Source organism: Dipodomys ordii, unplaced genomic scaffold (assembly GCF_000151885.1).
Source record: "Dipodomys ordii isolate 6190 unplaced genomic scaffold, Dord_2.0 Scaffold20, whole genome shotgun sequence".
Classification (NCBI taxonomy): domain Eukaryota; kingdom Metazoa; phylum Chordata; class Mammalia; order Rodentia; family Heteromyidae; genus Dipodomys; species Dipodomys ordii.
The window spans coordinates 10,182,530-10,203,459 of NW_012267236.1; the positions used below are offsets into that span (position 1 = coordinate 10,182,530).

Sequence of the window (20,930 nt, forward strand, 5' to 3'; positions counted from 1 at the left end):
GGGGAGGGCAGGGGAGGGGAGGGGAGGGGAGAGGAGAAGCAGTAACTAGTTTCATCTTTTGTATAGCTCTAAAAAAACGATGTAACTAATTTATAAAACTACATTGGTACACTTTCTCTGTCTAGAGATTTTATGTAGTTTTGGGTTTTTGGACAGTCTTGGGGTTTGAACTCAGGTCTTGGGCACTGTCTCTGAGCTCTTTCTGCTCACAGCTAGCACACTACCACTTTGAACCACAGTGCCACTTCCTGTTTTCTGGTGTTAAATGGAGATAAGAGTCTCACAGAAGTTCCTGTTGGGCTAGCTTTGAACTGTGATCCTCAGATCTCAGCCTTCTGAGGATTACAGGTGTTAGCATTATCTCCACCTCTGGTCCTTAGCTCCACTAGAACCTGAGCTCCTCCCTAACCTAGAGTTTCCACCACATAACTGGCCACTCCCTCCCAGACCTACCTGTGCATGCCATTTAACCCAGAGTTACCCACCAGTATGAGGGCAGATGCCATATTGTTCCCTCTCCAGGGGGATATATGGCCCCTCTAATAAACCTCATAATAATCTTTCTCCTGTGCCTGACAGGCATGAGCTACCACCTGACTCTGTGTGTGTGTGTGTGTGTGTGTGCGTGTGTGTGTGTGTGTGTGTGTGTGTGTCTCTCTCTCTCTCTCTCTCTCTCTCTCGCCAGTCTTGTGGCTTGAACTCAGGGCCTGAGTACCATTCCTAAGCTTTTTTTGCTGAAGGTTAGCACTACTACTTGAGCTACAATGCCACTTTCTGCTTTTTCTGTTTATGTGGGGCTAAGGAAATGAACCCAGGGCTTTGTGCATGCTAGGCAAGCACTCTACCACTAAGCCACATTCACAGCCTTTGTGCATGTTTTAATAAGACTCTCAAAAACAAACAAAAATGGGCTAGAGGCCTGGCTCAAGAGGTAAAGTCCCTTCCTAATAAGTATCAAGTCCTCAGTCAAACTTCAATACCACTGAAGTAGAAAAGATTAATTATGAAACTTTATTTCTCACAATGCACCAGATTTTTATTTAAAACAAAAAAAAAGCAAAGGCGTGATTGTTAAAAAAAAAAGAAATGTACTCATTACCTGACCTATAAAACGGTAACCCCTCTGTATACCTTAGTAAAATTATAGTATTTTTAAGTTTTCTTTTTTTTTTCTTTTTTGCTTATGTGGTGCTGAGAAATCGAACCCAGGGCCTCAGGCATGCAAGGCAAGCGCTCTACCACTGAGCCACCTTCCCAGCCCTATTTTTAAGTTTTCAAAAAGAGCTACAGTGACAAAATTCTATCCAATCAAGCACATGCAAGCATAGTAAGTATATGGATGCTTGTGTAAAGAGCTACAGGGGATTTTAATGATAATTACAGCAAAACAAAGCAACTGAAAAGTAAAATACTTGGACTAGCAGTGTAGCTCAGTGGTACTTTCCTCACCTGAGAAAAGCCTTGGATTTACCTCTAGCACAAGAAAAAAAATGGAGGGAAGGAGGAAAAGGAGGGATTGAGGGAGGGGGAGAAAGAAGAGAGAGGGAGGAAGAGAGAAGGGGGAAAAGGGAGGAAGAGAAAGAGAGCAAGGGAGATGGAGGGAGGAGGGAAGGGGAAGGGGGAGGAGGAAGCATAAGAGGGAAGGATGGAGGGAGAAAGACAGAAAGACAGACAGACAGAAAGAAAGAAAGAAAGAGAGAGAGAGAAAAAAGAAAGAGAAAGAAAGAAAGAAAGAAAGAAAGAAAGAAAGAAAGAAAGAAAGAAAGAAAGAAAGAAAGAAAGAAAGAAAGAAAGGGAGAAGGAAAGAGAAGGAAAGATTGATTCTAAGTGAACCAGCCCTGGACATTATCCATAGCATACTTAAGACTGAAGGAAGAGAGAAAACAGAGCAGGTAGAGAGCTCAGGATCCAAGGAACATTAATGTGATAGCTAAGTTCTGTGAGTATTCTTTTCTACTTTATTTTTTTTTCTTTTCTACTTTATACATCCTAGACTTGGAGCTAAAGTTGGCAGCCTAAAAACATCAGATTCCCTATCTACTCCCTAAAAGAATCAAGCAAGCAAGCAAAACTAACCATTTCTCTCCCTAGTCAAATGATCAGGAATGAGACAATCCAGACAAAAGTGGTTACAGTTAGCTAAACATCACAAAACAAAACACAAAACTGTAGTTTGGGTGAAAGCACTCAATTTTCCTTACAAAAGTTTTCCTTACAAAAAAATTTTCCTTACCAGAGCCCTCCAGCAGATGAAGACCTCTCTTCTCATGGTGTCAGTGAAGACCAAGAGTGAGCTTGACTTCCACCTGACAGTAACAAGAGACTCCTTCCCCTCTCTGCTATAGGTAGCTAGGTATCAGAGGAGGCCTACTGGTGACTCAGGCCTCTTACCTCCTCACAGTAAAGACCACATCCCTGTAGTGACCATGTTAAGAACGGTAATAAGGAAGCAACTCCTGCTCCTGCTCCCTTCAGGGAAGGAGTCTCTGAGTAGGGCAGAATTCCCTTCCTTGACCTTGAGTAAGTTAGAATCAACCCCCAACGTGAGTTTCAAAAGAGGTAAAGTAGAGAGCATGGAGCAGTATCCATAGGGCAGTAATAAGGCACAGCATGCTACAGCAGTTCCAGAAAAAGCCAGCTGAATCAGGACATTTAAACAAATTACAGAATCTCAGAACATAATTCCCCAAACATCTAGGTATCAAATGAATAATCACTCATCATATCAAGAATTAAACATAATCTCAAACTTAGTGGAAAAACAAAGACAATCTACATATGCCAATGTCAAAACATCAGAGAAAGGAAAAATGATCTGAAAATAATTTTTAACTGGTCATGATTAACAAATGGCTCAAGGAGCAATTATACACATACTTGAAAGAAAAACTTTATAAAGAGTACCAAAGGGAAAATATATATACAAGAAATAGGGCAAAGCAAGAAATGACCAATGTAAATACTAAATGGACATTTTAGGACTAAAAAGTCACAACAGATCAAATATCATACCCAAAGGATAGATGCAATAGCAGAAAGGAGAGGACAGGGAAAAGACCTGATTGATGAGGTAGAAGACAATAATAGAAACTACTTAATTTAAATGACAGAGAGAAAATATCCTGAAAGCAGTGTTGGGACCAGTGTGAATATAAAAGATATATCTTCCATATCATCAAGTCTCAAGAAGTAAAAAGAAATAACCTAGGGCTGAGGCTGAAAAATTCCCCAAGAAATAAAGGTTTCTTGCCTCATGTGGACAAAGCACACAAACTTTTTTAGTTGTTGTTTTGTTTTTGTTTTTGTCAGTTGTGGGCTTAAATTCAGTGCCAACACTGAGCTCTTTTTGCTCACAGCTAGCACTTATTGAATAAGTAATGCTAGGAAAAACATTTTAGAACCATGTGATACTTTTAGGCACAATGAAAGTAAAGGCTAAAACAACAATTCTGTAAGACAATGTGGAGACATCTTTAAAAATGCATATCATTATATACTTCATCATATGCTTCCTTACTGACAGTTACAACACTTGCTAAGAAATAAATCCCAACAAGAAAAACCTCAAACCTGAATCTCATCACGCTTTATACCCACTGAACATGCACAGGAGAGCCAGGCGTGATGGTCCATGCCCGTAATTCCAGACACTCAAGAGGCAGAGATGAAAAGGATTGTAGTCTGAGGCTAGCTGGAGCAAAATATTAGTAAGATTCCATCTCAACCCACATCTGGGTAAGGAAGCATGCACGGCAATGCTAGCAATGAGGGAAGCATATATATGAAGATCATGGTAGCCCCAAGCAAAACCACAAGACACCATGAAAAACAATTGAAGCAAAAGAGTTGGAGGTATGGCTCAATAATTGTATTTCAACACCCCAAAAACAATGCGTAGGCTGGGTGCCAGTGGCTCATGACTGTAATCTTAGCTACCGAGGAGGCTAAGATCAGAGGATGGCAGTTCAAAGCCAGCCTGGGCAGGAAAGTAGTCCTACTTCCAATTAAAAAGTCTTACTTCCAATTAACCACCATAAAACCGGAAGTGGTGCTGTGGCTCAAGTGGTAAGAGTGCTTGTCTTGAGCTGAAGAGCTGAGGGACTGCACCCAGGCCCGGAGTTCAAGCCCCATAACTGACCAACCAACTAACCAACCAACCAACCAACAAAATGCCTAGGTACTAGTTAGGAAGGGTATGAAAGACACTTCAATGAAAACAAGAAAACCTTGAAGAAAGAGACTGAAGGAGGCACCAAGTTGGAAAGACCTTCATGCTTATTGAAGGGCAGAATTAGTATGATTTAAAAAAAAAGCAGTGTACAAATTCAATGCAATCCGCCAAAGTCCCAATATCATTTTTCATAGAAGTAAGAAACAATCCAAAAATTCATATGGAAGCATAAGGACCAAGAGGAGCAAAAGCAATTCTGAAGATAAAAAGCAATGCTGGAGGTGCTACAGATGATGTATGAGGGATCTCTAAAGCATCATAGTTCTTACACAAAACCACAGGTTTTTGAGATCCAATCAGGAGAAGTACTTCAAAGTGTCTCAGAAAAAGAGTCTTCGCTAGAGGTGTGGCTCCCATGGTAGAGTCCTGCCTTGCAAGCATATGCCCTTTTGTTCAATTCTCAGCAATATCACAATAATAAAAGATCAAAGATGAAAAATGAATAAAACGAACAACTACAAATAAAAAGAATACAAACAATACTGAGAATTAAACACGTTCTATGAAATAAATCCTGACAAGGAAAAACTCAAACCTGAATCTCATCAAGCTTTATAACCAACTGAACATTTACAGAAGCCAGGCATGGGGCTGGGAAGGTGGCTCAGTGGTAGAGCGCTTGCCTTGCATGCATGAGGCCCTGGGTTCGATTCCTCAGCACCACATAAGCGAAAGGAAAAAAGCCGGAAGTGGCGCTGTGGCTCAAGTGGTAGAGCGCTAGCCTTGAGCTGAAGAGCTGAGGGACAGCGCCCAGGCCCAGAGTTCAGGCCCCACGACTGGACCAAAAAAAAAAAAGAAGCCAGGCATGATGGCCCATGCCTGTAAGATGATGCTTCTCAGTTGAGACTCTCCAAGTCTCACAAAGTGGAAATTTTAGCATGGACTTACTTCAGTAAAACAGGATAACGTAGGGAGAAATGGAGACAAGAAATATTTGCTTAAAAAAAAAAAGGAATATTTACTGCTCACACACAGCACAGGAAATGGGAGTTCAGTATCACAACACTGAATTCAAACTATATCAAAAGGTAAGCAACAAAACAGCTTGGCAAAGGCACAAAAAATAGATCCAAAGACCAATGAAACAGAATTGAAGATCCAGGAATAAAACCACAGAAGTACAACAAAGGCAATTTTGACAAAAGAACAAAAAACAAATACTGAGAAATTTTGACAAAAGAGCAAAAAACAAACACTGGAGAAAAGACAGTTATCTGGTTCTCTACATGCAGAAGACTGAAACTGGACCTTACCTCTTACCTTGTACAAAAATCAACTTGGACTAGATTTCTTAAAAACTCACAAAAAGATATAAAAATTTAAATCTACTATCGGAAAACACAGAGGAAACAATGGGAGATTCAGGTACAGGTATTTTTTTTTCTGAATGGAACTCCACAAATCACCCAGAAAATAAGAAGAATGAACAAGTGGGACCACAACAAATTAAAGTTTCTGCACAGCAAAAGATACAATTGCCAGAACCAAGAAACAAACCATAAAATGAGAGAAAATCTTCGACAACTATTTAATGGATAAAAAATTAATAGCCAGAATATATAAAGAGCTTAAAAAATTCTAAATAGCCAAAGAACAATTACTCCAATTAATAAGTGGGCAAACAAATCAGGCAGTTCTTAGAAGAAATACAAAAGACTAATTGATGCAAAAAGAAATATTCAATCTCCTTAGTCATAAAAGAAATCCCAATCAAAACTATACTAACATTCCATCTCGTATTGTTAGAATGGTTGTCAGAAAAACAACAAATGCTGACAAGAACTGGGGGGTAGGGGAAAATCCTCATGTATTGCTGGTAGGAATATAAATTAGTGCAAACACTATGGAAATCAGTATGGAGGTTCCTCCAAAAGCTAAAAAATCAATCTACCTTATGAGTCTGCCATAACCACTCTGGGGCATATGCCAGATGGAGTATAAATCAATACTCAAGAAAGGTACCCGCATACCCATATGGAGCCAAACAGTAGAGTCAGCCAAGGATGACTGGATAAAGAAAATATAGTGTGTGTGCAAATGTATGTGTATGTGGACATGCCCACGTATATATGTACCAGGGAATATTAAATAGCCACATATAAAAATGAAATAATGGGCTGGGCACCGATGGCTCACGCCTGTAATCCTAGCTACTCAGGAAGCTGAGATCTGAGGATCACAGTTCAAAGCCAGCCCAGGCAGGAAAGTCCGTGAGACTCTTATCTCCAATAAACCACTCAGAAAACCAGAAGTGGTGCTGCGGTTCAAGTGGTAGAGCGCTAGCCTTAAGCTGAAGAGCTGAGGGACAGCGCCCAGGCCCAGAGTTCAAGCCCCATGAACGCCAAAAAAAAGAAAAGAAAAGACAACATAAGAATCTTTGAGAAAGCTACAGTCAATAAGAGATTGTGGGAGCAGGGAAAGAGAAAGCTTAATAGAGAGGGTTATTCTGAACAAAATATAAGGTGTAGCATCTGATATGCCATAGTGAAACCTTTGGTATAATTAATGTTCATACAAAAATGAAATGAATGACAGGAAAGTAGGGCAGTCTCTGAAGAAGTGAGTAGCAACACAAGAGAGGAGGGTTGGTAAGGAGAATGAGGAAAATAAAACAATGCCTATTGGAGTGGTTTTGAGGAGGAGAATGGGCTGAGGTAGCATGATGGAGGGGGTGAGGTAAATCCTAATTCCAACAAAAACAGTAGTAAAAACATGCTTTATTTTTAAGGCAGGCATGGTAATACATACCTGTAATTCTAGCACTGAGGCTGAAGCAGAAGGATTACCACTTCATGGCCTAGCTGAGCTACAAAGTAAACCCAATCTCAAAAAAAAGCTCTTCATATAACACTTAGCGATAACAAATTACTGTTAATTTTTTTTTTTTTTGGTTTGGTAATGGGGCTTGAACTCTGGGCCTAGGTGTTGTCCCTCAGCTCTTCAGCTCAGGGCTAGTGCTTTACCACTGGAGCCATAGCACCACTTCTGGTTTTCTGAGTGGTTTATTGGAGATAAGAGTCTCATGGACTTTCCTGCCTGGGCTGGCTTTGAACTGTGATCCTTAGATCTCAGCCTCCTGAGTAGCTAGAATTACAGACATGAGCCACCAGCATCTAACACTATTAATTTTTAATACTGCTGTGATTATGTTCTTCCTAAAAAAAAAGACCTTCTAATAAAAAAAGATCTTTTCCACATTCATCATGAAATATATACAGATCTACTGACAAGATGTTTGAATTTGTTTCAGAACATGAGGGTAGAAGTGGGCTGGAATATAGACAAAAACAAAATTGGCTACCAATAGATCATTGTTTTGTTTTGTTTTGTTTTTTGGGTCCAGTCGTGGGGCCTGAACTCTGGGCCTGAGCGCTGTCCCTCAGCTCTTTAGCTCAAGGCTAGTGCTCTACCACTTGAGCCACGGCGCCACTTCCGGCTTTTTTTCTTTTTGCTTATGTGGTGCTGAGGAATCAAACCCAGGGCCTCAGGCATGCAAGGCAAGCGCTCTACCACTGAGCCAACTTCCCAGCCCCAATAGATCATTGTTGAAGTTAAGTAGGAGTTATTTATTCTATTTGTCTACTTTGGCTTCCATTTGAAATTTTCCACAACAAAATACATTTAAAATGCATATTCCAGTTGTCTTTATCCTAAAGAAACTCTCATGTGGGTACATGAAAAGACACATACAAAATGACTCCTTTCTTCACTGTTTGTAATTTTAAAAAATATATAACAGTCAGCTGTAATGGTACACTTGTAGTACAAAATGAGATACAGAAACTGAAAAACAACTGAAAACCACATTATAAAAGAAAATAAAATTACATTGTCAAGCTACATAATATTCACATAAAAATCTTCATACAATGCTATACATTTCCTACAAATATGTTCGAATGCATATTTTTGTGAGTGTATATGTATATGTATGTATGTGGGCATATAGTCATCTTTTTTTTTTTTTGGTCGGTCGTGGGCTTGAACTCTGGGTCTGGACACTGTCCCTCAGCTCTTCAGCTCAAGGCTAGTGCTCTACCACTTGAGCTACAGCGCCACTTCCGGTTTTCTGGTGTTTTTTTTGGAGATAGGAGTCTCACGGTCTCTCCTGCCCGGGCTGGCTTTGAACCGCAATCCTCAGATCTCAGCCTCCTGAGTGGCTAGGATTACAGGCGTGAGCCACCAGCACCCGGCTATAGTCATCATTTTTGTTCTGGGTTTTGTTGTTGTTTTGTGCCAGTCAGGCCCTGGGTGCTATCACTGAGCCTTTTCTGCTAAAGGCTAGTGCTCTACTACTTAAGACACAGCTCTATTCCTGCTTTATTGAGGGGAGGAGGGATTAAATAGAGATAAGAGTCTCACAGATTTTCCTGCCCTGGCTGGCTTCAAACCACAATTGATCCTCAAATCTCAGCTTTCTGAGTAGCTAGGATTACAGATGTGAGCCACCAGCACCTGGCTGGCTTATTTTTGTGGCTTTTGAGACATTTTATTTGTATCTCAGGCTGGCTCTGATCTCCAATCCTCTTATTTCTGCTACCCAGGTGCTGGGATTACAGGAATATAACACCACAGCCAGCTGTACATACTTATCTAAAAATAGATGAAAAAATATCTGGACAGATACCAAATGTTCAATGATAGTTACCTTCTGACAGAATGGGATAGATACGGGATGCATTTTTCCTTTTTTTCCCTATGGTTTATCCCTTGTTGTCACTGTATTTGATTTTGGTACCCTGTGTATTGTATATACGTTTGTCTGAATTAGGGAAGGGAAGGAGAACAACAAAATGGTAAGACGAAGGACAAAGGGCAGAACAATGCAACAGTGATATTTACAAGACAACGTGTTAGAAATGAACTTTACAACTTGGGGGGAGGGCATTGGGGAGAAGGGAAAGTGGGATTAAAACAAGGCGGGGGTACCAATGTTTGACAAGAAATGTACTCACTACCTTACTATGTAACTGTAACCCCTCTGGACATCACCTTGACAATAAACTACAACATAGCCTAAGCTTCACTGCAAAAAAAACTGGGAAATATAAAAAAGAACATAGACTAAACATAGGGCAAATACTAATTTCTCTGTTGCATGAGCTACATAAAGCTGTTTTAAAGGAAAATAAAATCATGTCCAAAATGGAGCTGGACCTTACCCATCATCTAGTAAATATTTCAAAACAAAAAATTACTTCTGTAGGAAAATTTATTTTCACAAAAAAAGAATTATATTTTTAGTTTCTTTGCAAATTAATATTTCCTATAACTTTTGAATAGAAACCTAACCAAGAACCATTTAATAGATATTTAAGCATCCAGGATATCCTATATGTTTTGCCAGTCAAGAAAGTAATTAATCTGGGAGAAAAAAATATTGGGCTGAACCACACAAAACAGACAATATTCTATCATTTTGTATGCAGAAAAAAATAGCAATTTCATGAGGCTTGACCTAACAGACTTCCTGATAATAATAAAAATACACACATATGTCCCTAATTTTATTTTATTTTTATTTATTTATTTTTTTTGCCAGTCATGGTGCCTGAACTCTGGGCCTGGGCACTGTCCCTTAGCTCTTCAGCTCAAGGCTAGTGCTCTACCACTTGAGCCACAGCACCACTTCCAGCTTTTTCGGCTTATGTGGTGCTGAGGAATCGAACCCAGGGCCTCAGGCATGCAAGGCAAGCGCTCTACCACTGAGCCACCTTCCCAGGCCATGCTTTTTAAATTTTTAACATATGATTTATTTCCTTTACTTTTCCTTTACTTTTGAGAAATAAGCAATATAATATCTAAGCTATTCTTGAGTATGCTTAATAAATATAAACACAACATTATTTTAAAATGATAACTCTTGAGAAAATAAAATACTATCTTGACACATTATGTAATATGTTAGTTGATTATAGAATCTCATTTAGTTTCTTTTTTATTGGTCATAGGGCTTGAATTTAGGGTCTGGGCACTCTCCTTGAGCTCTTTTGCTCAAGGCTAGCACTCTACCACTTTGAGCCCCAGCATTACTTCTGATTTTCTGGGGGTTAACTGGAGTCTCACAGACTTTCCTGCCTGGGCTGGCTTTGAGCCTCTTGAGTAGCTAGGATTACAGGTGTGAGCCACCAGCACCAGGCTTAGAATCTCATTTAGGGCATTAAAAAAAAAAAAAAAGTAGGGTTTGGCATGGTGTTGGTGGCTCATACCTATGATCCTAGCTACTCAGGAGGCTGAGATATCAAGGTTCAAAGCCGGCCCAGGCAGAAAAGTCTGTGGGTTAAAACAACAACAACAACAAAAAGTAGGGATACAAAGTACAAAAAGAAGGGTTAAACTTAAAGCTGGCATTTCACCACTTGAGCCACACCTTGTAGTCTGGTATTTTGCTGGTTAATTGGAGATAAGAGTCTCCCAGACTTCTGCGCAGGCTAGCTTTGAACTGTGATTCTCTGCTCTCAGCCTCCTGAGTAGGATTATAGGCATGAACCACCAGCATGCCTAGCTTAATCTTAGTTTTAGACTGATTTTGGTGTCTGTCTGATTTGAACAACATAATTAACAGGCTGGAGCTGTGAATGACTCAGTTGGGATTTACCTGGCCTTCTTATCTAAAATGAGACTTTCCTAACATAAGTAGTGCTGTACCCAGTGTTTTAATTTTTTCATAACAATTTCTGAGTTAAAAAATCATTTCATTTTTCTTCTTCTTCTTCTTTTTTTTTTTTTGGTTGGCTGTGGGGCTTGAACTCTGGGCCTGGGCGCTGTCCCTCAGCTCTTCAGCTCCAGGCCAGCGCTCTACCACTTGAGCTACAGCGCCACTTCTGGTTTTCTGGTGGTTTATTGGAAATAGGAGTCTCATGGTCTCTCCTGCCCAGGCTGACTTTGAACCTTGATCCTCAGATCTCAGCCTCCTGAGTAGCTAGAATTACAGGCGTGAGCCACCAGTGCCGGGCTCTTCTTTTTTTTTTTTTTTATCTCTTTTCTCCACTAAAATGTCACTGACAGCTGGGTGCCAGTGGCTCATGCCTGGAATCCTAGCTACTCAGGAGGCTGAGATCTGAGATCATGGTTCAAAGCCAACCCAGGCAGGAAAGTCCATGAGACTTTTTTCTGCATTTTTAACCTATTCATTTTATAGAAAACTTGAAGCATACATTGCAAAGTTCTTTGTGATTTGAAGGTATTTTACAAAAAAAATTTCATACCAGAATTCAGAAATTCAGAGGCAATTGTTTATCATACTATCCATGAGACTTTTTTTTGGGGGGGGGGTCCGGTCGTGGGGCCTCAGCTCTGGGCCTGGGTGCCGCTGTCCCTCAGCTCTTCAGCTCAAGGCTAGCACTCTACCACTTGAGCCACAGTGCCACTTCCGGCTTTTTTCTTTTTGCATATGTGGTGCTGAGGAATCAAACCCAGGGCCTCAGGCATGCAAGGCAAGCGCTCTACCACTGAGCCACCTTCCCAGCCCCTCCATGAGACTCTTATCTCCAATTAACCACCAGAAAACTGGAAGTGGCACTGTGGCTCAAGTGGTAGAGCACTTGCCTTGAGCTGAAGAGTTCAGGGACAGTGCCCAGGTCCAGAGTTCAGGACCCATGACCAACAAAATAAATAAATAAAATAAAATGTCATTGACATGAAAGCCCTTATTTATTTTGCTTTGTGATATATGATTTATGTGATTATCCTTGTGTTAAGACAAGTAGTTTTGAAAATAGGTATTTTCAAAGTAAGTTTTGAAAACTTCCCCTGGGACTCAATATATTAAATACTAGATAGAAATTCAGAAGATCTATAATTCCATAGACCATTTTTGCATCAATGTTATTGAGATAAAGTTTATATGCAATAAAATCTGCCAGAACAATAAGTTGGTGTATATGTGCTAGTCCTGGAGCTTGAACTCAGGGCCTGGAGCTTTTGTGCTCCTAGAGCTTTTGTGCTCAAGGCTAGCACTCTACCACTTGAACCACAGCTCCACTTCTGGCTTTTTGGTGATTAACTGGAGATAAGACTCTCACAGACTTTCCTACCTGGGCTGGCTAGGAACTGCGATCCTCAAATCTCAGCTGCTTGAGTAGCTAGGATTATAGCCATGAGCTACTGAAGCCTGGCTAAGATTAGTAAGTTTTAACATATGAAAACACCTAAAATAGTTACCACCACAGACACATCTATTATCCCCCAAGTGCTTCTTCATAGTTCAGACAATTTGCTTTTATATATAAAAGTTATATATATATATATATATATATATATATATTTTTTTTTTTTTTTGTCGGTCATGGGGCTTGAACTCTGGGCCTGGGCGCTGTCCCTCAGCTCTTCAGCTCAAGGCGAGCGCTCTACCACTTGAGCTACAGCGCCACTTCCGGTTTTCTGGTGGTTTGTTGGAGATAGGAGTCTCCCTGTCTCTCCTGCCCGGGCAGGCTTTGAACCGCGATCCTCAGATCTCAGCCTCCTGAGTAGCTAGGATTACAGGCGTGAGCCACCAGCACCCGGCTAAAAGTTATATATTTTTTAAAAATCCTAATTGTTATGTATTTAATGAGAAGAAACTCCTTCTTCCTGCATGCTGTACTCAATCTCTGAACATTCTTTTCTCCCTTTCTCCAGAGTGTGCTCTTATCCATCACTCAAGTTCCAACTCATGTTCTCTTGTCTGCAAATCTCTACCTTCTCTCTCCTCATGTCCCTTTTCCAAATTAATCTCTATGTTCTCATGGCATATTATGATTACCTTTATCTCAATATTTATTATACAGTTTATAAACAACTGCTAGACTATTAAGGAAAAGATCATGTCTTATGCATGTATGCAAGCCCAGCATCTGGTATGCAGAACAAACACTCATGCTAGGATTCAAGTAAAGTACTGCCTACTCTGCATAGTCCTTTTCAATTCAATATGGAACCCTTAAAATAAAAATAATTTAGTTAGGCACCTGGGTTTATTCTTCTAGGCTATAAACAGTTTAACTGAATTCAATTAAAAATTCATTATTTATTCTAAAGCTTTTGTTTAAATTTTTAATTTTGAATTTAAATACCAGTACTTAAAAACACTGTACCTGCTTGAAAAAATGCCTTACTTTTTGAAGAATCTGTACATGCTTATCTACAGATCATTTGTAATGTTTTCCATTTTATGGACAATGATAAATTACTTTTACACAAATGTTGCTAACAGCCAGGCATGGGTGGCTCACACCTGTAACTCTAGCTACTCAGGAGGCTGAGATTTGAGGATCACGGTTCAAAGCCAGCTCGGGCAGGAAAGTCCACCAGAAAACCAGAAGTGGCACTGTGGCTCAAGTGGTAGAGCACTTACCTTGAGCTGAAGAGCTGAGGGACAGCAGCCCAGGCCGAGTTTAAGCCCCACAACCGACAAAAAATAAAATAAGAAAGAGTTGCTAACAAAGTGGTTTCTTAGTTTATTCCAAATAAATTTCAGGATCCTAATTCAGCATAACAGACTGCTTCATAAATGTCAACTTTCCCTGCCCAAATGTTGCTAACATGTTAAAAAGCCAGGGGAAAAAACAAATAACAAACCTTTGTTTTTGGAAAGTGCAAAAAAGAAATTCATCATTTTAAAAATCCAATTCTTCATTAGAAGATTATAATCTTTAAAGGTATATTCTAGCAACATAGTTGACAAAACAGTGATAGCTGACATAGTTCTCTTCTTCAGTGAAGATTTTTTAAAAAGACAAAAATTAAGAATCAGATACTTGTAGGGCAAATTAAATAAATGCTTTTAAAGACAGCTTTGTTATAACCCTCAACATATTTGAAAATCATTTTAAATAAGATTTCAATAAATCTTTTGTTATATATATTTTTAAATTTAATATTCTAATAACACTATTCCTTTTCCTAACAAAATTTACCTCTTAAAATGAATAAAGACACTATCTGCCAAAAAAAAAAAAAGCAACTAGCAAGATTCCTATCCATAGTTGAAGATGAGAAATACCATAACTTTGTATTGCCATTGAACTCTGACATCAGTTTCTAGTCTATTTCCAACTTATGACCCAGATTTCCCTGTCTATTTTACATACCACAGTCGGGGTAACTTCCAGACTTATAAAGCTCTTTCGGTGTTAATCTCTGTTGAAAAACCATCAATCATTTCGTACATAGCAGAAGAAATCCCACAAATCAGCATGCACTACAAGTCCACTCAAGGTCCTGTCCTCCTGATCTGTGCCTCATTTTCTATCTTATCCTCTAGTCTTCAGTGGGCCAATCCTCAGACCAATTCTTCTTGAAGTGCTGACTTATCTACCTAACCCCTACCAAGAAATTCTATATCCTAAAAAAGTCCAAACTTTAATTCAAATTCCTCCGGGAAGTTCTTTCAATCAACTCAATCCCTAGCTCTTATATAGAAAGATTCTTTAAAAAAAATATATATATATATGTATAATATATAATATATAATGCTGTTTCTTTTTTTTATTGTGAAAATACCTTTCAGAGGAGTTACAATTACAAGGGCAAGATAACGAGTACATTTCTTATCAAGTATTGTTGCCTCCTCTTTGTTTCCCCTTCCCATCCTTCCCCCCACCTCCCTCCACTCCATCCATTTCCCCACCACCACCACCAAGATTGTAAAGTTCATTTTTCGACCTAACGACTTGTACATCATAATGCTGTTTCTAACAGCATTCTTCCACTGAGTTACTCATTTCAAAAACTAGTGCTAGGCTTGGCATGGTTGCATACACTGTACCCCACCCATTCAAAAGGTAGAGGTTGGTGGACCATGGTCACACTACAATCCTATGAAAAACTGCAAGACCCTAGATGAAAAACAATTAAAGCACCAGAGTGGCAGCTGGGGTCAAGCATTATTCAATTGGCTACTGCTAGTAACTATTGAGTACCTAGTATAGGCCATCTATTCATGTTTTGCTGTAGAGAAGACAGATATAGTCCATGCTCTTATAATGTTAATACTTATATGTTAACATATAATGTTAACTTAAATGTTAGTGACAGGAATTGACTTTGGTAATAATTTATTGTAATACCTCAAATTTTCCACTGTTGGCTAACTAAATATCTTTAGTTTTTACTATTATAAGTAATACTGTTGTGGACATGTAATTAGCACTTAAGTTGCTTTTGCTTTATAGCACTAGCTACTTACCTGGGTTCATAAATTTACTAGAGAGGATAAAAAATAGACCTAGCCTCCAGTTTGCAACCAAGTTCTTTGATCTGAGTCTTTCCCTCCAGTAGTCACTTTGCAGTCACCTTGGGTTCCAGGAAGGGAAAGACTAAACCAACCCAATGTTTACTAGGAAGTATGGAGGAAACTGCCCTAAAGGAAGAGAACAGCCAAAATCTCAGGGCAGACCACATGTAGACAACAGCAACTAGATTGCTCCTTTTAAGTGATTATGGTGATAATTACAACTTCTCTGAAACCTCAGAGAACAAAGATTAAGGCCACAAGGGTGAGGAGCACTATTGAATTACTATGTATACCTCCTTCTCCCCTTGATCCCAAGTTCTTGGTCTATTTAAACCTACAGCTCATGTCTATATCCAAAAGAAAGCTGAAGATGGACTGAAGTGCACATAGTTAGGTCAAAATTCTCTGTTCTTTACCATGTCTCCCTACTGGTTCATAGGGGAAAGTTTGGGATCTGAAGTCTAAAACTTTGGTTTCAAAAATAGTTCTAATATAGCTTTGTTATTCCTTGAATTATTTACTTAGGGTCATTTTCTAAGAAAAATATAGTAAATCAGTGGCCTTGGGTATGTTTATAACTCTTTCTCTTTCTTTCTTTCTTTTTCTTTCCTTCTTTCCTTCCTTCCTTCCTTCTCTTCCTTCCTTTCTTTCTTTCTGCCAGTCCTAGGGCTTGAACTCTGGGCCTGGGCACTGTTCGAAGCTTCTTTTGCTCAAGGCTAGTGCTCCATCCCTTGAGTCACAGCTCCACTTCCAGCTTTTTCTGTCATTAATTGGAGATAAGAGTCTCTCAGACTTTCTTCCCTGGCTGGTATGGAACTTCAATCCTCAGATCTCAGCCTTCCCCTGAGTAGCAAGTGCCACTAGAGCTGGCTTTTAAGATACTACTACCATATTACTTCCAAATGATATGCCAATTATAAATGCAATGCATGAGTACTTAGATCCATATGGACTTCTTTATGATAGGTTGCTCAATAAATATGAAAAAATTTATTTACTATTGTTTTAATTACCAATGAAATTCAACTCTTTCCTTTATCTCTTTATTCTATGTCACCTTCTTTTTTTTTTTTTTTTTTGTCAGTTGTGGGGCCTGAACTCTGGACCTAGGCGCTGTCCCTCAGCTCTTCAGCTCAAGGCTAGCACTCACCACTTGAGCCACAGCTCCACTTCTGGCTTTTTCTGCTTATGTGGTGCTGAGGAATCGAACCCAGGGCCTCAAGCATGCAAGGCAAGCACTCTACCACTGAGCCACCTTCCCAGCTCCTCTATGTCACCTTCTTATCTAATTAGTATATATTGTATCGATGAACTTACTGTAATATTTTTGTAATACAGTAACTATTTAAGGTAAAATTTGTAATTCTTTTCCATTTTTGTAGGTTTTCTTTTCTTTTTGTCAGTTGTGGGGCCTGAACTCTGGGCCTGGGCACTGTCCCTCAGCTCTTTAGCTCAAGGCTAGTGTTCTACCACTTGAGCCACAGAGCCACTTCCGGCTTTTTCTCCTTACGTGGTACTAAGAAATCGAACCCAGAGCCTCCTCATGCATGCAAGGCAAGTACTCTATCACTGAGCCACCTTCCTAGCCCCAGGTTTTATTTTGTATGTGTTAGTTTTCTTCACATAAATGTACCACATTTTTAACAATCACTTGTTTTTTTAACTGTATCTTTCTTTCTTCTTCCTGCTCAATTTCTGTTTTACAAGGTTAATTATAACATTTGGATATAGATAGGCTCAATATTACATTTTTTTGTGTGCGTGCCAGTAGAACTCAGGGCCTCATGTTCTTGCTTAGTTTTTTCACACAAGGTTGCTACTCTATACTTGTACTTATACCTTTTGGGTGGTTTATTAGAGATCTGTTTTGTCTGCCCCAGCTGGCTCTGAACTAGATTCTTCTGCTCTCAGCCTCCTGAGTAGCTAGGAATATAGTCATTCTGTTAACAGTAGATTTTCTAACTGCTATCTGATCATTCAGACTGATCACTGACTGATTTTATGCTTGCTTATTGTATATTAAATTTGTAAATTCTTCTTTTTTAATTCTACAGACACTTTTTTCCTGACATATTTTAGATTTCTAAATCTACCATCTTGACATGAACTCCAGGGGAAAAAAAAACAAGATTTTTCTTTTTGTTGTTGATTGTTCTTTTTTTTTCTTTTTGTCTTGTTTGTCCATTTATCTGTTTGGGGGAGGGTAAAGGTAGGGGTGGTCACAAAATGGAGGAAACAAAGGATGAACAAATGCAGCAGTGGTACTCACTAAATATTACATGGAAAATGAACTATACAACTTGTGGATGAAGATGGGAAGGAAAAACTGGGAGAGAATGAAGGAAGGAGTGACATTTTCCAAAAAGAAATGTACTCATTATCTGACTTATGTAACTGTAACCCCTCTGTATATCATCTTTATAATAATTAAAAAATAAAAATTTTAAAAATCTACCAATACTAAGTTAATGATTGTATTATGATGTACAGCACCACCTGAACATGTGTAAACCTTTGGGAAAATCTTTTCTCAGAAGTTATGTTTAGCTATGACCAGAGGTGACCTAACTGCCTAGGTAAACTCATATGCAGTTGAATTTTAAGTTAAATTTGAAAAAAATTGCAAAAAGATTGAACCATGATAAAGCATTGAAATGAAAAGCTATTGTGATGCAAACATTGTCTGCTGCAAGCCAAGCAAGTGCAACTAAAGGCAATAGAAATTGCACACTCTCTCAAAATAGATCACAGAATTATTAGAGCTGGAAGACATTGATGTAGCCAATTTGCATTTCATAAAGTACTATCACCCAAGTGCTTGGATACCAATCTGTCAAAAGTTTCCAGCTGACTCAAAAATGAAATAATTTAATGCACAGTTTATCTATAGAAAAATTGAAACTATGAGTTTAGCCAAAAAATTAGTTAAATTCCAAATATTTTCCATATGACTCATAAGTATACTGACAATCAAAATGCAAAAAGAGACTAAGAAAGGTGAGGAAAGGCAGTTATGTCAGATGTGAAAAAGGACTAAATGTCAGTAAATCTTTTAAGTTTTTAAAATAAAAACTTAGAATGTTTCTTGAAAATATATTAAATCAATGGCATATATAATTATTAATAATTTTAGGAAATGCACATTTATTCAGTTGCTAATTTATTTACTCATTCATTTCTCAGGAGAGGATAGCAAGGACAAGCAGGTAACAAAATGTGAGTCTTTTTTTTTTTTTTGTTGGTCGTGGGGCTTGAACTCTGGGCCTAGGCACTGTCCCTCAGCTCTTCAGCTCAAGGCTAGTGCTCTACCACTTGAGCTACAGCGCCACTTCCGGTTTTCTGGTGGTTTGTTGGAGATAGGAGTCTCCCGGTCTCTCCTGCCCCGGCTGGCTTTGAACCGCGATCCTCAGATCTCAGCCTCCTGAGTAGCTAGGATTACAGGCGTGAGCCACCAGCACTCAGCTAATGTGAGTCTTTTACTAAGTCCTACATTTCAATCTACAGAAAAAGAAGATGGAAAAGGTAATATGTAGTTCCACAAATAAGCCAGGTATAGTGCTGGCTCACACTTGTAATTCTTCTAGCTACTTTCAAGGCAGAGATCAGGGGATCACAGTTCCTTGACACTGGGGCAAAAAGTTCTTCAGACCTCATCTCATCCATGAAAGCTGGTCTCTAGTGGTTTGTACCTGACATCCCAGCCTCTTGGAAAGAATAAAAAGAATCACTGCTGGGCACCAGTGGCTCACACCTGTAATCCTAACTACTGAGGAGGCTGAGATCTGAGCATCCAGGATTTGGAGCTAGCCCCGACAGGAAAGTCTGGGGGGCTCTTAAAGACCAGAAGTGGCACTGTGGTTCAAGTGGTAGAGCACTAGCCCTGATCAGAAGAAACTCAGAGCCAGTGCCCAAGCCCCAGAACTGGAGGGAAAAAAATCATAATCCAGATCAGACCAGGAGTAAAAATGGTTGTAGGTGTGACTCAAGTAGTAACATGCCTGCCTAGCAAATATGAGGCCCTGAGTTCAACAGCCATGATGAAATGAAGTAGCAAGGATCAGATTTATCCTCACGTTAGATAATAAAAAAACCTAAATAAAACAGATGAAAAACAATATTCACATCCTGGACCAGAGTCAAAGCAGGAGTGGGATTCTGAGATAAAGGAGGAGGGGGAGTAAAGCTGAGTACTGGTTTGTTAAATGGGAAAGAAAACTACCTGAGTTTAGGAAAAGAGGTCAAAGATTCCTACATAAAGCTATAAAGAATTTGTATTCTCTGTGAAAAGAGACAGCGCATAAAGTTCTCAGAAGGAACTTCTGCATAGGCTCTAGGCTAAAAAGGTTGCTAAATACTTAGACCCAACCTAACAAAATTTGATTAAGGTAACACCAAATTGATCTAAAAAAAATAAACTATACAAAAACTCAGACTGAATTTATTTAAAGGAATACAACAAAACCCAGCAGTAAGTAATACATTCACAATCTCTGACTTCTGATCAAAATGTACAGACACATAAATGAAGAGGGAAATATTTAGAGTATTTGTCAAACAAAAGCAAGGTCTTGGGTTCAATCTCGAATACAAAAAAGAAAGAAAAGAAAAGAAAGAGGGAGGGAGGGAAGGCAGGAAGGAAGGCAGGAAGGAAGGAGAAAGAGAGTGAAAGAAAGCAAAAAGGAAAACCACCTATAACGAGAAATAGTAAATCAATAGACAGAAACATACAGACTGATAGGGACATGGAGAACATGACAGATACAAATGTTAAAAGAGCTACTATAAATATGCTCAAGAAAGTAGAGCATGACAGAGTGTTAAAGAGAGAAGAGTAAGATTTTTTTAAGGGCAAAATGGAATTTCTAAAAATAAAAACTATATTGGATAAGATTAATAGCAAGCTAGACAGGTAGAATAGAAGATATCCAAAATGAAGCGTAAAATGAAGTAGTCGGTGTGAGGCTCAAATGGTAGAGTGCCTGCCCAGAGTTCAAATTCCAGTACTGTACTGTTGGAAAAAAAATTAAAAAGCAGGGTGATTTGGGGCTAGGGTATAGCTAAAATGGCAGAGTACTTTCCTAGTACAATGAGGCCTTCAGGTCAGTCACCAGCACAAGAAAAAAGAAAACAGAAGAAAAGGAATAAGAACTTTATACTGGATAAGGATGTGGCTTAACTGGTGGCATGCTTGCATGGCTAGTGAAGGTCCTAAATTCAATCTCCAGCATCGGATCTCCAAACAAAAAATAGTGAATACTAGTGATTTATATTGATGCACAAACAAGCCAGTCTAGTTGTAATACCAAAACCTAGGAAAGGTAACCAAAAAAATATATTAAGAAATGATGAAAAAGTATTTTTGAAAGACAGTGTTGCTCGCCTGGGTAACAGAAGAGATCAGAGAAGAATTAAAGAATTTCCTACAACTCAATGAAAATGAAAACACCTCACAAAGAAACCTGTGGGACACAGCAAAAGCAGTCC

The 20,930-nt window shown here is 39.0% G+C and overlaps 1 protein-coding gene across 1 annotated transcript in view; it reads right to left on the reverse strand.

Annotated features, from left to right (window-relative positions):
• Ncoa1 (nuclear receptor coactivator 1) overlaps positions 1-20,930 on the reverse strand; it is a 155,777-nt gene that overhangs the window by 121,318 nt on the left and 13,529 nt on the right. The window lies entirely within an intron of this gene.